This window comes from Schistocerca cancellata, chromosome 4 (genome assembly GCF_023864275.1).
Source record: "Schistocerca cancellata isolate TAMUIC-IGC-003103 chromosome 4, iqSchCanc2.1, whole genome shotgun sequence".
Classification (NCBI taxonomy): Eukaryota; Metazoa; Arthropoda; class Insecta; order Orthoptera; family Acrididae; genus Schistocerca; species Schistocerca cancellata.
Genome location: NC_064629.1, coordinates 883,418,620 through 883,425,180, shown reverse-complemented (window position 1 = coordinate 883,425,180; position 6,561 = coordinate 883,418,620). Strand labels below are relative to the sequence as shown.

The 6,561-nt window shown below is 43.0% G+C and overlaps 1 non-coding gene across 1 annotated transcript; it reads right to left on the bottom strand.

Moving 5' to 3' along the window:
- Positions 1-391: 391 nt before the first annotated feature.
- Trnak-uuu (transfer RNA lysine (anticodon UUU)) lies at positions 392-465 on the bottom strand. The gene has a single exon. It is a non-coding gene; the product is annotated as a tRNA-Lys (tRNA).
- Between the last annotated feature and the right edge of the window lie 6,096 nt (positions 466-6,561).

The window sequence follows — 6,561 nt, the reverse complement described above, 5'->3', positions numbered from 1 at the left end:
AGGAGACGGGAAGGTTTCACTATTAATGGTCCTTGTGGTCACTGAAGCACCAGTTGCACTTTGGATCGATGACAATGATGATACCGGGGCTCTGAGTACCTGTCTGACATTTGCTCGGTCCTCACGTGTGTCGTCTCTCTCGGTCGATCGCTTCCTTCTTGACGCTGTGTTTGGCCATGGTTCACCCATCCCTGCCAACATCGTCGAATAGTGGTATCGCTCCTATTCAAATATCGGGCTGTTCGCCGGTTACTCCAACCGGTTTCTTTGAGCCCAACTACACGACCTCTCTCAAATGCTGGCAACTGAGTATATTGAAATGATAATTAAATCAAGACCCTAAGCTGTCGACAGGCGTTGATATGCATCAACGTGGACAGTTGAAAATGTGTGCCCCGACCGGGACTCGAACCCGGGATCTCCTGCTTAAATGGCAGACGCTCTATCCATCTGAGCCACCGAGGTCACAGAGGATAGTGCGACTGCAGAGATTTATCACTTGCACGCTCCCCGTGAGACCCACATTCCCAACTTAATGTCCACACACTACATCCGTAGTGCCCCTGTCCATTACACCCATTACTCGCGGCAGACAATCTTACCCAGTCCCGTAAGAGTTCGGGCAATGCGTGTGAATCCAGCACACAAGAAGAAGGCCAATGGCTGGTTAGCCTTAACTATATGAAGAGGGTATCTGTTATTTCGGACATGTCCGAAAGAACAGATATCCTCATCATAATGAGTATGTTTGTCACGCTCCTGTTGTGAAGCATAGTTATTGTCCAACTGAATACATGAAAAGAAATTCGTGAAGACTTTATGCCCTGGTATCGTCTTGTCCCCTGTTTATTATCCTTGCCAGCTGCGCAGTGATACAGCACTGTAGCGTCACACATGCATTCATCGGCCGCCTAAGTTAACAATTTTGCATTTGCTATCGATACCTGTATGAATCTCAAATTTGTGACCAATTCTTATAACTTCTTCCTAACGCGTCTTTTTTTTTTTTTTTTTGTCGTAAATCTATAATGCAAAAATACCCTGCACGAAGTTTACCAGATGCTACTATCAGGGCGTTGTTTTACGGTTCCTTGGTGCATATAGAATACAGGCATTATGTAGCCCGGGGTCCCGTGTAAACATTGGGGAGGCCATGCACTGCAGAAGACGGCAGACCACTTGATCACAGTGTGGCGCAACAAAGCTTCTCTCTCTCTCTCTCTCTGCCGGCCGCTGGTGGCCGAACGGTTCTAGGCGCTTCAGTCTGGAACCGCGCGACCGCTACGGTCGCAGGTTCGAATCCTGCCTCGGGCATGGATGTGTGTGCTGTCCTTAGGTTAGTTAGGTTTAAGTAGTTCTAAGTTCTAGGGGACTGATGACCTGAGATGTTAAGTCCCATAGTGGTCAGAGCCATTTGAACCATTTCTCTCTCTCTCTCTCTCTCTCTCTCTCTCTGAGCAGCGCTCGCGCGGGGTAGCAGCGCGGTCTGGGGCGTCTTGTCACGGTCCGCGCGGCTTCCCCCGTCGGAGGTTCGAGTCCTCCCTCGGGCATGGGTGTGTGTGTTGTCCGTAGCGTAAGTTAGTTTAAGTTGGGTTAAGCAGTGCGTAAGCTTAGGGACCGATGGCCTCAACAGTTTGGTCCCATAAGACCTTACCACAAATTTCCAAATTTGGCGCAGTGCGGTGCTCTCCAATAGTCTTCGTGCAGAGCGAAGTATTTGATAAGTGCACCTTACAGTGACTATGTTTTCTGATTCATCATTAACAACACTAGAAAATTATAAAACGTCACGAAGTGCAGCACAATGTACTTTAACGTTAAATAAGGTACACTGTTAATGCAAGTTATAAATTAACTGTGGGTATCTTGCATTCTATACTAAGCGCAGTGCTGGCGGTGTCTTCAACATATTTTCGTTTTTTTAAGGAATACCTATTGGTACCGGGTGGTTATAACTACAGTACAGTAACTCACAGAGGTCGGGTGTGGGCTGTAGTTACCGTGTGGCAGCGAAACTAGGTAGATTCTCTAATGCGTTAATGTAGAACCGACATACGCTGGAAAAAAATTAGTTCCAATTTTCTTCAACAGGTGAAAGTCTGGAGCAGTGAATGCAAGAAAGAAATATAGAAATAGATTAGGGGGGGGGGGGGGGGGGAGGGGCGTGGGCACGGAAGGTCAAACTGGCGAGAAAGGCATAATTTTATTATTGGCTGCCGATTACACATTTTTTCAGTATGTACACCGGAAACGTCGACGTGATGCGGCGTAAAAAAACATGATCAACAGTTGCTTGCAACAGTTCTTGTGGAACACGTTCTATGTGTTCCTGTATACTGACTTCAGGGAGAGACTGAATGCGTCCCTGGTAAACGCGTTCTTTCAGATGTCCCCATAGCCAAAAGTCAGATGGATTCAGATCAGATGATCTTGCAGGCCATGCAAATCTCTGGAAATAACACGTTCGTGGAAGTTTCACTAAGCAGGTATTTCACTAGGCGAGCGACATGAGGTGTTGCTATATCCTATATGAAAACAGTGGTTTCCACACAGTTGGGTTCTTCCAAAACAGGAATCACATACTGCACAAGGAGGTTCCGATAACGTGCAGACTTCACGGTGCATCTGATAGGCCCTCTGCGTGTATTCTGTCAAGGAGAAACGGGCTGGGAACAAAAGTGCTTCTGAATACACACCACACAGTTACATATGGCGAATGCAATGGGTCTTCGTGCACAATACGCAGTTTAACAGTATCCCATATCCGGCAGTTCTATGTGTTCACTAGACCCTGTAGTGTAAAATGTGTCTCGTTACTCCATAGAATATTGCCCGGCCACATGTTATCAACTTCGATGCATTGCAGAAACCAAAGAGCAAATTTGGAAGGTTGCTGCGGATCATGAGGTTTCCGTTGCAGCAGCGTCTGGATCTTGTACGGGTACTGTAACAATAATGTACCTATAATAATTATTTTTCTTTATGCATTTAGATAAATGTTTCTTTCTGAATTTATGTGAAATAATGTAAATATTATTTTAGATTTTTTCTTTTCGTGTCATGTTAAAGAAACTGTACACAACTTTTGAAATGAATGTTATTATTTATGTTAGATTTCAAGCAATTTGATAACCAAAAGGAAATGTATTTAATGTTAAATGTATTGTAAAATGTGTAAATTGTAATTTAAACACTTGGTCCATACGTAGGTAATGCATTAGAATATGTGTAGTAGAAAACCTGTGGTGAATACCCTACCTGTAGGGGCGCGGGAAAAGGTGGATGCAGGCGAGTGCGGGAAAACGCACACTGGCGCGGTTCGGCACAACGGGCTCAGTGACACAGTCGGAGTTGAGCATCGGTCAGAGGAACTTGTACTGTACCGAGGAGGCTGTCTAGGAAAATTGGATTCCATTGAGCCTCGGATGGGCCGATTCCGACGACTACTTGGCATGGCTATATTCTCAGGCACAAAACTGGAAAGATTACGACGCCAAGAAGAATGAAAGTGCCGATACTGTGAGAGCTTTAGCCGTGCTTGTATGTGTGCTCTGCTGCCCGCTATCTCGCTGCCCGCCATCCGCCGCACCGACGTGCACAGGTCAAACATTTATTTCATCTTTAGAAGTGTATCTGTGTGGACCAGTGTTGAAACTGTTCTAACTGTTCAATAATAACGTGACTTTTACCAGAATTGCCTTAGCCATCACTTATCCTTACCATTGACCTAGACAGGGTCCTTACCACATATTGTGCAACCCGAGTATCCTGAATTGAAAGTTTACTGTTAGTACTAAATTTTCTGCAGACCAATTTAAGTTATAAAGCAGTTTGAGAGTTAGGAATGCCAATGTAAATGTTAGTAAAGAACTACAGTGTGGTTAAATTGAAAGATAAATTTTGAATTGGGCTAGCAATGTTATTTAATTCATTTGAGACTGAAAGAATGTTAGTCAATTACTCCAGAAGCGGGACAAAAGAATAATAATCCATAGGTTGATAATTTTGAGTGTTAATGTACCTTCAGGACTTACTAGTTTCAGCATAACGACCGTAACAGTTTCAGGGCCCCCCCATTCTCTTGCCTATTCTTGCACATTTTGAAGTGTACTGATCAGAATTGAACAGTAAAATTAATTTCTATATTAAACCTAAGTGTATTAGTGTTTTTTCCAATTTTAATAGTGACATTGTATGTGTGTTTTCAAAATTACTGATTCTAGGGTAATCTATGCCCGATTTCAGTCTGATCAATATACAAAGTGCAGCTCGTAGTAATCATTGCTGTGTGGTGTTGTGTAAGTTTAGCTCATCCAAACTAATACAAAAGAAGAAAACCTTAGTTCAGTAGATTCTTTCTGGTTCTAAATTTTTCTATAAAACGCAACATTACTACGTGTTGTTATGCTTGTACATGCAACCACTTGTACAAGGAAAAACTCACTCAATGCCTAATTAGGCTGGCGACCGTATTATTAATCATTGGCAATATCTACTGTGTGTACTTCTTGTCCATGCGAACGCATAATTGTACTTTACATTTGCTTGACGCATCACTGTAGTTACTGACTGAATAAGTCCGAATTGCTTCCATTAGGTACACGCGGTCAACTTATGTACTAAATCCTTGTTTACAAGGTGAAGCCCGTGAACTTATTACAGTACAGGCTTTATTGAGTTAACACACGTCCGACTGGGCGGTAGTGTTACACGTGGCTTCCCGGTGACAGGACATCCAGTTGTTGTCGGTTATACACTAACGCAAAGACCGAACAGTGGATGTTCAGTGGCACGAACAGCAATAAAGTTTAGCAAAGTAAACTATAGCGTGAGTCAAGTATAATAGTGCGGTGTGATTGGCATTCAATATGGACAGGAACGGGGACAGGGTAGATGTGCCGAGCGAAATGGAGAATGCGGCTAGCAGTAGCAGGAGTCTACGCGGCCAGATAACAGATGGCGTTAGCGGAAGACAATTGGCGTACATACAATACCATGAACACGTCAACGAACAGATTGAAATGTCGCGATCACCTCGAACACAGCAAGGGACAAAACAGGAAGTAGAGGGTGATTTTGTAGATGATAGTGGATACGTGAACGAATCCACTGACATATTTGATTCACCACAAATAAAGAAAGAACCGAAAGAAACTTATGAAGTAGGACCGGAAAACACGGATTCCGTAGAACAAAACAGTGTAAAAATTTTAAGCATGAATGACTTATTTGAACAATTAACCAAACAAATTGTAGGACAGAATGAGCAACTTCAAAAACAAGTCGGCAATCAGGTTAATCAGCTCAAAACACACGTTGATGAGCAGCTCAAAACACAGAACGAGCAGCTTAAAACGCACGTTGATGCGCAGCTTAAAACACAGGGCCATTAGATCAAAACACAGAACGAGCAGCTTAAAACACACGTTGATCAAATTAAAGCACAGGTCAAAGATCAAGGAATTAGAATTAGTAAACAAATAGAGCAGGTAGAACAAAAAGTGGGAAATTTAAGTTCTGTGGTAAATAATATGAAATTTGAAATTGACACCATTAACAAAAATATGGATACTATGCAGGAGGAAATTGGTAACATTAACAGTAGATTCGATGTCGAAATTCTCAACATCCAAGAGAAAGTAGAACCGCTGGTTGAAACTAAGGTAGACGAAAAAGTTTTCGGTCTTAAAACTGAGATCCTAAACGAATGTCAATACGGAATATCTCAGTTGAAAAAGGTGGTTGTAGACACTGAAAGGGATTTAGATCAAAAAGTAACCGGATGTGTTCAGAATTGTGAACAAAATGCTACGAAAATTCAAGGCAGAATTTTCGATCTAGAGAGCAGAATTAAAGATAGGCCTGGTGTGGTCTGTAATGGCGCACCAATTACGAAGCTGTTAGAAGGCGAGGAACGCTTCGATCCAGCCAAGAAACATAACGGGTGGCATCCGTTAGACTTCATAAAAAATTGCGAGAGAATATTTCCTGGGCACTTGTCTGATCAGGAAAAGATAAACGTTGTAATTAGCGCCTTAGCAGGTGACGCTAAGCGCTGGGGAATAAATTTAGATACCGAACGAATGACGTTCGAAGAATTTAGGCAAAAATTTACCGAAGAATATTGGTCTGAACAAAAGCAGGACCATTTATGGCGCGAGTTTATCATGGCCAAACAGCATGAGAACAGGGGCAGGAATTCTTTGAAAGATTTCTGCGAGTATTGGTACAGGAAATTGACGCATTTAAGAGGTAGAAGATCAGATTCAGAAATTATCTGGGAACTGTATAAAAAGCTCCCAGAAGATTCCAAGAGGTATGTAGGAAGCAACCATCGTAGCTTCCAAGCCTTTCTCGAAAGAGTCGAAGACGAAGACCATTGGCGCGAAAGTCGTGTCAATTATCAAAATTTTGGCAACCGTAATACCCGACACAATGACGAAAGAAATGACGGCGATGGATTTCGCGTCAATGTAATACAGAGAGGAAGAGGCAGAGGAAGAGGCAGAGGAAGTTATCCAGGTCGCGCTAGAGGGTATGCCGCGCAAAATAATAACGACG